The 7,098-nt window shown below is 43.7% G+C and overlaps 1 pseudogene; it reads right to left on the bottom strand.

The window, feature by feature from the left end:
- Positions 1–3,867: 3,867 nt before the first annotated feature.
- On the bottom strand, positions 3,868–6,971 carry LOC139556859 (2-epi-5-epi-valiolone synthase-like; annotated as a pseudogene).
- Between the last annotated feature and the right edge of the window lie 127 nt (positions 6,972–7,098).

Here is a 7,098-nt window from a genome sequence, read left to right as displayed (position 1 = left end):
AACAACAGGTAAGATAACAGCAGCAATAACAGGGTGCTAGTCTAACACAGCAACAACAGGTAAAAATGGCGACGACTAGGCAGAGAGGGTCGGATTAACTACACACAGATCCTGAGTTAAAGCACAGAGCCGACAGATAAAACACAAATAAACAGAATGGAGTACCGTGAATTAATGGACAGTCAAGCATGCATCAGCTATGTAGCCAAGTGATCATAGTGTCCAGGGGGCAGCCGTAGATGGAGGCAGGGAGGCCTCCACTAAGCTAGCACGCGGCGTTTAAAGTTAGTAGCCCGGGGGGTGGTCTGCTCAGACGGAGGGGGTCTGCTCAGACGTGGTCGTGTCGACAGAGAATCCAAGCCGGATGGCGAAAGAGAGGTTGTGAATTGTAGAATTGTGTTTGCTAACTGGTGCTAGCTTCGTGGCAGTGGCGCTAGCTGCGCTAGCTGCAAGCTAGCTGTGAGGATCAGAAGTAGTGGCTCAGGGATTACGGCAGGAATCCGGCGTTGTTGTCGAGAGACAGTCCGATGCTGGTAAATTGGTGAGTAATATCCAGGCTAATAACAGGGCTGGTGTCTGTGCAGAAGGTAAAAGCTACTAGCAGCGGCAAAAAAATGGCTAAATTAGCTTGTAGCTGATTTAGACCAGTTGTGATGGATTGGCAGGGCTCTGTGTCGGCAAAAAAATAAAAAAAATAAAATAAAAAAAAAAATTATAGAAAGATACAAAAAATATAAATGAAAAAATAAGAAAAATAAAATAAAATTAATAGAAAAAAATGAAAAAATTAAAAAAAATAAAAAAAAATAAGAGGTCCAGTTAAATTGGCAAAAGAGGTATTGTAGCCCGAGATTTCGCTGGTAGACCTCTTCGGCTAGCCGGCAGATGGGCCTAGCTCGAGGCTAGCTCAAGGCTAACTGGTGCTTGCTTCGGGACAGAGGTGTTAGCCAGTAGTAGCCACTCGGTTGCAGCTAGCTAGCTGTGATGATACGGTGTAATTGTCCAGAGCTTGCGTCAGGAATCCGGTGATGTGGTGGAGAAACAGCAGTCCTATATGCTCTGGGTTGATATCGCGCTTGCAGACTGGCAGGTATTGGCCCGGTATTGAAGCTGGCTGTGTCCGAGTTGAGGGTGAAGACCGCAGCAGTGGCTAGCCGGCAGATGGGCCTAGCTCGAGGCTAGCTCAAGGCTAACTGGTGCTTGCTTCGGGACAGAGGTGTTAGCCAGTAGTAGCCACTCGGTTGCAGCTAGCTAGCTGTGATGATACGGTGTAATTGTCCAGAGCTTGCATCAGGAATCCGGTGATGTGGTAGAGAAAAAGCAGTCCTATATGCTCTGGGTTGATATTGCGCTTGCAGACTGGCAGGTATTGGCCCGGTATTGAAGCTGGCTGTGTCCGAGTTGAGGGTGAAGACCGCAGCAGTGGCTAACTGACTACTAGCTAGTTATCTGGCTAGCTTCTGATTGGGGTTACGGTTCTAAAGTATAAAAAAATAGCAGGTCCGTACCACATTGGGTGAGGCGGAATGTAGGAATGTATATTCAGTTCCTAGATGGAAAGTGAAATTAAAATATATACGAAATGTATACGAAAAATACGAAGACTATTTACACGAGACAAGACAGACAAAGACAAAGACACGTCCGACTGCTACGCCATCTTGGATTTTAGTGTGGCATCAGTTCAATTATAGTTCTTTGTGAGCCCAACGCACCGTTTCTCTTTGGGAAATCAAATCATGATGACCTGGCCTCCACAATAATCTAAAATATAAAATATATTTTGATTTGTTTAACACTTTTTTGGTTACTACATGATTCCATATGTGTTATTTCATAGTTTTGATGTCTTCACTATTATTGTACAAAGTAGAAAATAGCACAAATAAAGAAAAACCCTTGAATGAATTGGTGTGTCCAAACTTTTGAAAGGTACTGTATATGTAAATATATATATACACTGCACAACAGCATGTGAAATGTATTGTCAATCAGTGTTGCTTCCTAAGTGGACAGTTTGATTTCACAGAAGTGTGATTGACTTGGAGTTACATTGTGTTGTTTAAGTGTTCCCTTTATTTTTTTGAGCAGTGTATATATACACACACACACACACACACACACACACATACCAGTTGAAGTCGGAAGTTTACATACACCTTAGCCAAATACATTTAAACTCAGCTTTTCACAATTCCTGACATTTAATCCGAGTAAAAATTCCCTGTCTTAGGTCAGTTAGGATCACCACTTTATTTTAAGAAAGTGAAATGTCAGAATAATAGTCGAGAGAATGATTTATTTCAGCTTTTATTTCTTTCATCACATTCCCAGTGGGTCAGAAGTTTACATACACTCAATTAGTATTTGGTAGCATTGGCTTTAAATTGTTTAACTTGGGTCAAAGGTTTCGGGTAGCCTTCCACAAGCTTCCCACAATAAGTTGGGTGAATTTTGGCCCATTCCTCCTGACAGAGCTGGTGTAACTGAGTCAGGTTTGTAGGACTCCTTGCTCGCACACGCTTTTTCAGTTCTGCCCACAAATTTTCTATAGGATTGAGGTCAGGGCTTTGTGATGGCCACTCCAATACCTTGACTTTATTGTCCTTAAGCCGTTTTGCCACAACTTTGGAAGTATGCTTGGGGTCATTGTCCATTTGGAAGACCCATTTGCGACCAAGCTTTAACTTCCTGACTGATGTCTTGAGATGTTGCTTCAATATATCCACGTCATTTTCCTGCCTTATGATGCCATCTATTTTGTGAAGTGCACCATTCCCTCCTGCAGCAAAGCACCCCCACAACATGATGCTGCCACCCCCATGCTTCACGGTTGGGATGGTGTTCTTCGGCTTGAAAGCATCCCCCTTTTTCCTCCAAACATAATGATGGTCATTATGGCCAAACAGTTCTATTTTTGTTTCATTCATTTCTCCAAAAAGTACGATCGTTGTCCCCATGTGCGGTTGCAAACCGTAATCTGGCTTTTGTATGGCGGTTTTGGACCAGTGTCTTCTTCCTTGCTTAGTGGACTTATGTCGATTATGTCGAGGTTATGTCGATATAGGACTCGTTATACTGTGGATATAGATACATTTGTACCTGTTTCCTCCAGCATCTCACAAGGTACTTTGCTGTTGTTCTGGGATTGATTTGCACTTTCGCACCAAAGTACGTTCATCTCGAGGAGACAGAACACATCTCCTTCCTGAGCAGTATGACGGCTGCGTGGACCCATGGTGTTTAAACGTGCGTACTATTGTTTGTTGAGATGAACGTGGTACCTTCAGGTGTTTGGAAATTGCTCCCAAGGATGAACCAGACTTGTGAAGGTCTACAATTTTCTTTCTGAGGTCTTGGCAGATTTCTTTTGATTTTCCCATGATGTCAAGCAAAGAGGCGCTGAGTTTGAAGGTAGGCCTTGAAATACATCCACAGGTACACCTCCAATTCACTCAAATGATGTCAATTAGGCTATCAGAAGCTTATAAAGCCATGACATAATTTTCTGGAATTTTCCATGCTGTTTAAAGGCACAGTCAACTTAGTGTATGTAAACTTCTGACCCACTGGGATTGTGATACAGTGAATTATAAGTGAAATAATCTGTCTGTAAACAATTGTTGGAAAAATTACTAGTGTCATGCATAAAGTAGATCCTAACCAACTTGCCAAAACTATAGTTTGTTAACAAGAAATGTGTGGAGTGGTTGAAAAACGAGTTTTAATGACTCCAACCTAAGTGTATGTAAACTTCCGACTTCAACTGTATATAGTTACAAAAAAATATATGGGAGATTGGAAATGATGCAGACAATTACATTGATGGAAGCTACAATCTATCTACAATATTAAAGCTGATCAATATTAAAGGTAATCACAGCTGCTCTTGAAAGCCTGACACAGAATATCATCACCGATGTCATGGAAGATTTCTGTAGAGATGAGACTGTACAGTAAATGTGGTTGTGTAGCGGACGTACTGTAACATTGCTTGCTTAGCGAGAACCACTTCCTCCTAATTCGCTCAAACACAGGACCTCTGCGTTGCTAGCACACGTAACTACCCTCCCGAAGCGTATTACCAGTCGCGCCACAGGGAAAGCTAGGGAAAGCGAGCTATTCAGTGACACAAGTGGGGACACTTCAGACCGAAGAGTGAGTTTCACACATCCCAATGTGCTACATTCACCCCTCAAACTTACTCAAAAGCGACCCCAGTGTTGAGCTGAGCGCAACTGCAGATCCAGGTCACGGCACCATCTGTAACGGATGTCACGTTGCTTGCTTAGCGAGTACCACTTCCTACTGATTCAGCTCACACAGAGGCTCGAACCCAGGACCTCTGTCTTGCTAGCACACTTGACTGTCGTCCCGAAGCGTCTTACCAGTCGGGCCACGCAAAAAGCTATCTATTCTGTGACAAAAGTAGGAACACTTCAGTCTGAGGATTGAGTTTCACACATCCCCATCGGATACATTTACTTGTTTTGGAAATTCCAAAACTCATACTGTATGGAATGTCTAGGAATGTTCTGATTTAAAATGTAGTGGGTGCGTGTTGGTGGCAGGGAAGTCAGGCGCAGGAGAACGAACTTGGTATAAACGGAGTCGTTTAATAAGTGCTCATAAAACACAAAAAAAGTATATACAAAAAATAATAAAAGTGGGTACAAAACCCATCGCACACCGACACATGACTTGCACAATACATACAATCAAACAATCTCCGACAAGGACATGAGGGGAAACAGACGGTTAAATACACAACATGTAATTGATGGGATTGGAACTGGGTGTGAAGGAAGACAAGACAAAACCAATGGAAAATTAAAAATGGATCAGTGATGGCTAGAAGACCGGTGACGTCGACCGCCGAACACCGCCCGAACAAGGAGAGGGACCGACTTCGACCGAAGTCGTGACATAAAAAGACAGTTCGATGGTGTTCTTAAAGCGTCAATCAGCATTTGAGACAATAACAAAGTGGGCTACCCACTCCTATTTTGGTAAAAAGCTGAGGGATGGGGTGGGAGAAATGTAACCACTCTCAAATTCATAGAGGAAGCTATTGTTGGAAGGACAGACCATCGATGACATTACAATTATTGATATAACCATGTTTTGAGGCTGTTTGTTTACATTTATTTTGTTTACAAAAATAGGAGTAAAACAAACTTATATTTTGGGTTCTGATGGGGTAAGACAGTTGAACTTAGCTCATGAGGCATTTATAAGATATATTCTTCAATAATCAAAGGAAAGATGTCCAGACCTGCACAGCACAGTCCTGTGTGAAGAGGCATCTTCAGGTACCCTGCAGAGGGTTTCAGACGTTCACTCAGAGACTTCTGCACCAGTGCCAGAGTGCAGTCCTGGTGCCACACAGGCAGCTCCATCATGCAGCGGCTGATCCGGGCCTTCTCCTCTTCCATCTGGAGCCCTTTATGGTGGGCCACGTACACCATGAAGGACATGTCGATGTTCACGCCTCCCCGTGGAGTAGCACAGTCAGCACTTTCTGCAAAGAAGGTCAAGTTATACTGCATGCATATTTCTTCACTTGTCAAAAATATATCTGAGCATTCACACCTTCCCTGATGCCATTTTCTCCATCCTTTCATATCCCTTCCATATTAACTCAGTGATAAACTTTTACCATTCGTAGCTCAGGGCTGACTAGGTGGCCAAAGTCCACCAGTCTGTCCAGGTCATATTCCCACAGGTTGGGAGCCAACTCATCTAGCATGGTTTCTATGGCAATCCGTGGGGATGTAGTGGCAGCATCCTCCAGGTCACAACAGCCACTGCTCTTCTGGTCATAGGACTGGAAGCTGGAGTCCAGCAGGTCCCCCACCTTCAGTCTCCAGGAGTTCAAACAGGCCCCTGTGTATCATCAGGGCCATCTAGAAAACAAAGGATGATGGACATAGCTGATTTATTAGCTCCATACAGAGTTTGGAAACACAATGTAAGTAAGGCACTATCAATGGGGTGGTTTAGGCTTGTAAAAAGTGTTTGTTCATTAGTAATGGTGATTAGTAAAGAGTGTAACAGACATGTAATAGAGAGCAGACAAATACAACCACATCTTGCTGTTAAGGGATGCTTGTCCCGTTATCCAGATGTCTCGAAATGCACAGAACAGTGTTCAGTCGTTTTAGAAAGATGATATGCTCAGTTTGTAATGCTAACACATATTCAACTCACATACATATTGTGATGAGTACCTTTAACATTTCTGCCATCCCAATAGAAACCTGCCGGCGAGGAACAGTTCGGTCTAAAAACGTTGCGACCGGGGGGGATGTAACTCCCCAGCTTGTTCTTTCCATTGACAAAGTTGACTCCAGTTTTAGCCCCCACACTGGCATCAATGTAGAAGAGCAGGGTGGTCGGGACACGGATATAGGGGGTTCGTCTCCGGTAGAAAGAAACAGCTAGGCCCACCACATCCAGGCACACCCCTGCTCCAATAGCAATGAGGGGCTCAGAGCGCCTGTCTATGCCAAACTTGTGGACCTCCTCCAGAATCCTGGTCATGTGCTCCATGGACTTGTTGTCCTAGGTAGAGTGCAGTGGGAGGATCCTATAGAGAACATTTAATGGACCTGTTCTCCTCTGTAGTGGGCAGTGGGAGGATACTATAGAGAACATTTCTGGCATCAAGTACCTGGTGACCTGGGAGCCATAGAGCTGATTGACTGTCTCATCAATGACAATGAAGCCGTTGATGTGCTTGGTGTTGCTTCTGATCGCCTTGAGCTCCTCCTGGTCCTCTATATGACCACACAGCAGTGGGTCGTTCCCATCATCCAGCAGGTTGTGGCATTGGATCACTCTGTAGGTGAACACAATGGGGCTGACCACTGTCCAGGACATATTGAGATGCTCTGGATGCTGAGGAGCCAGCAGAAATGGTAAGTGATCACAACAACAGTCAGAGAGTGGCACGTCTGAATGGTAACAGAATTGCCATCAGTTACAACCCATGGATTTATAAAGCTTCACTATTTTTGCCAGGCTTGTCTATAAATACTTAACATCTCAAATCTTTAATAATGAAAACAATATTATGAAAATTACACCGTCAACAAG

The sequence above is a fragment of the Salvelinus alpinus genome, chromosome 28 (assembly GCF_045679555.1).
Source record: "Salvelinus alpinus chromosome 28, SLU_Salpinus.1, whole genome shotgun sequence".
Taxonomy (NCBI): Eukaryota; Metazoa; Chordata; class Actinopteri; order Salmoniformes; family Salmonidae; genus Salvelinus; species Salvelinus alpinus.
Note: the sequence above shows the minus strand (reverse complement) of the source record. Positions and strands in the feature narration are given on the sequence as shown.